Source organism: Geospiza fortis, unplaced genomic scaffold, assembly GCF_000277835.1.
Source record: "Geospiza fortis unplaced genomic scaffold, GeoFor_1.0 scaffold12, whole genome shotgun sequence".
NCBI classification, from domain to species: domain Eukaryota; kingdom Metazoa; phylum Chordata; class Aves; order Passeriformes; family Thraupidae; genus Geospiza; species Geospiza fortis.
Window position 1 is genome coordinate 4,317,323 of NW_005054323.1, and position 3,341 is coordinate 4,320,663.

Genomic DNA, 3,341 nt, shown 5'->3' on the forward strand with positions numbered 1-3,341 from the left:
ATTCTTTGGGGAAATTTAAAACCTAAGCTATTGGAAGGAAAGTGGGATTACTGGAGGAAGAATTTTGCGCAGAAAGGCAAAGACTCACACACCTCAGGAAAGGTGGGAACTCTGCCTTTTAAGTATTAATTTGACAGATAGGAGTTTCAAACAACTGCTCTCAGTCTGTTCAGAGTTCATTTAGCTTGCCTGCCTATGATTCTGCGTTGCCTGGATTCTCCAGCATTTAATTTTAAAATTTTTTTTTACTGTCTGTTTATTTTATTTTCTGAAGGAGAAATTGCAAACTGGATCCAAGAATTTTCTAAAAGCACGAGGCATTCTCCCACATTGGGCTGAGTCGGATGCCTTGCAGTTGCAACATGTTGGTGCTGCAGGGCGCATCATATCCAGAGGAGCATATAGAAATCCCAGTAAAGTCGTGATTCTGGCACGTCAGCAAGCTCAGACAATGGAGAAGAGTAAGGTACATGTGTGTTAAGGGTCGAGAATAGTGTGCTAGCCATGAGTCTTAAAAGTGACTGAAGTCAGAAGCTAGCAAAGGAAAAGGAAACTCTGCCAAGGGCCAGGACTGGGGACAGAAAGGAAAAAGGAGCAAGGGTAGACCACAGACTGTTTAAGAGAACTTCACATCAGTAGAAATTAAAACCAGCCTGGGGGAAAAGCTGGATGAACAGATGGAGAGTGATATAGACTTTGTAAAAGAAAAAGAACTGGGTGGAAAAATTAAAAAGAGTCACAGATGTTGAGAAGTCAGATAGGAGAAGTGTGTGGCTTTGTACAACAGGAACAGAAACAGAAACACTGAAGACGTCTGAAGGCCAAAATAGAAAAGATATCAACTAGATGGAGATGGGCTTTAGGAAATGAGGATGAAGGAGAAATTTCAAAAAAGAAATGAAAGTAATTAGGAACAGTGGAAGAAATAGATTTCAGCCTTCACTGCCCAGCAGTCATTTGGTTGGGTACCTTTGGAATTGGCAGGCGAGGAAGCAGGGCCTGAAAGACTGAAAGGCTCAGTAGGAAGGCGCTGTGATGGAAAATGTAGTAGCTGGACTGAACATAGTAGGGATGAGAAAAGGTTTGAAACAGGTTCCAATATTCCTCTAGTACATTTTGCACTAACATTGTATAAACCCATTTCTGAATGCCTCATTTTGTGTTTCTTGTTCAACTTTGGAAAATGTGGCTTTTTTAAAATGAAGTATAGGATATTCTTCTTATCAGTAGAGAAGGCTCAAAAGACAACTGTATCATCTAAGGTGGACTATTATTTTTGGAATTATATTTATATTCAATGTATTCTGCCAGTTTTCTGGTCATGGAACTCCATCACAGCTGATGGGAATGTTGCATGAAGAATGATGGTGGGAGACAGGAGTTTATTATGTAGTAGAATCATAGAATCATTAAGTTGGATAAAACCTTTAAGATCACCAAGTCCAAATGTTACTTTAACACTGCCAACTCCACCAATAAACCATGCCCCTAAGTTCCATGTCCACACATCTTTTGAATACCTCCAGGGATGGTGACTCAACCGCTTTCCTGGACAGCCTGACACCACCTCAGTTCCTTCTAAACGTCTGCTGTTTCAGCTTGAGGTTGTTTCTTCTTCTCATTGTTTCTTTGGAGAAGTGACTGACCACTAGGTCAAAGTTGTAGAGAGTGTTAAGGTCTCCCCTCAGTCTCCTTTTCTCCAGGCTAAACACCCCCAGCTCCCTCAGCCACTCCTCACAGGACTTGTGCTCTTCACCAGCTTCCTTGCTCTTTTTTGGGTGTGCTCTAGAACTTCAATTTCTTTCTTGTAGTGAGTTGAATGTCTTACAGTAATGCTACAAAATTATGTAGTCTGCAATGTTCAGACATGTCAAAAAGGTGACTTTAAAGAGCTTTCTTTATTCACGATATGTGTTTAATCACTAGCACAGCAGCATGGTATTCATAATAGCATTACAATATGCATGAAATTCACCATGACCGATACTCTGGTTGCACATTTAAAATTTAGACCAGAGTCTAAAATGCAGCTTGAATTTTGTTTTCACAATGAACTCATGCAAACTGTGTAATTTTTTCATGAAACTACATAAATATTCTTAATAAAAACCACTATAAGTAAAAACCCACATTCTTCCAACAGTTTGGCTTTCAGTTTTCTGCACATAGTTGAACTTAAAAATCAAAGTGAAATTCAGGGAATGGAAACACATGAATCAAGTCCAAGGGAAAGGTCTACTCAAATTCTTGCCTACAGCTTTAATGAGCAGTCATGCCCAATATCTGCCAATTTCTACAGAGCTATATTGGATCTATCTAAAAGCTCATTTGGATTATTCATAATGGGGAAAAAAAGGTAAAAAAACAACACAAAACCCCAACAAGAACAAAAAGAAAAGAAGTGAAAAATTACATTAAGGCATCAAGTGCCTGAAAACGTTCTAGAGCCCATCTCCGTGTCCTGCTGTTTAGGTCCAGCACTTTATTACCCTGCATATATGCATTTATATGGAGTTAATTTATTTGTCTTGCTGAAAGACATATTTCATATTCTATATGTGGAACACTAGTTTGGGAGTATGGAGTGTGGTGTTCTTTGGATGCACAGATATATATAAAAAGTAAAGCCTACATTACAAGGGAAAAGATGCTCTAAACAAAGTAACATTGCCTGGAGAGTGCAAAAACTCAGGCCTGGTTCACGTCCAGATTTTCTTGTCATATACCCCAAGGGAATACAAGAATTCAGAGCAATAAAAGACTGCTATCAGCAGCAGAAGTAATAGCTGAAACTTTAAGGGATATGTCAGCAGTGTGGATGGTGCCTAATATGCCTAGCACTGTTGTTTCTCCAGTAAGACAGAGGTTGTTTTTATCAAAATCTTAATGCTACAGATGAAGTCCCGAGACACTCAAAATCATCTGCGAAAACTGGTACTGGACACTGGTGAATCTAGGGTTGCATTCAGCATCACTTTCTGAGTATATATATGCAAAAATGTCACCTCCAAAGCCTGACCTTACAAATATATGTCATTCACCATCTCAAGGGAGATTGCACAAATACTTGCTACACTGTGTTCTGAAAATTGCACCTTCCACTTTCTGAAGTGGTTATTCATTCCAGTTTTCCTTCACCTCTGAAAGGTGTTAAATTAAATCCGTTTGCATCTGTTTGAAGGAAACAGAATTCATAATCAACACTGCACTCCACCTATTACAAATTATATGAAATGGAAGTAGAAGCCAAGGTGGGTGTCTGAAGCAGTATTTTAAGCTCTACAGATTTAACAATACTTAATTTGAAAAACACACATGCAGGCAGAAAAAACCTGTTAACA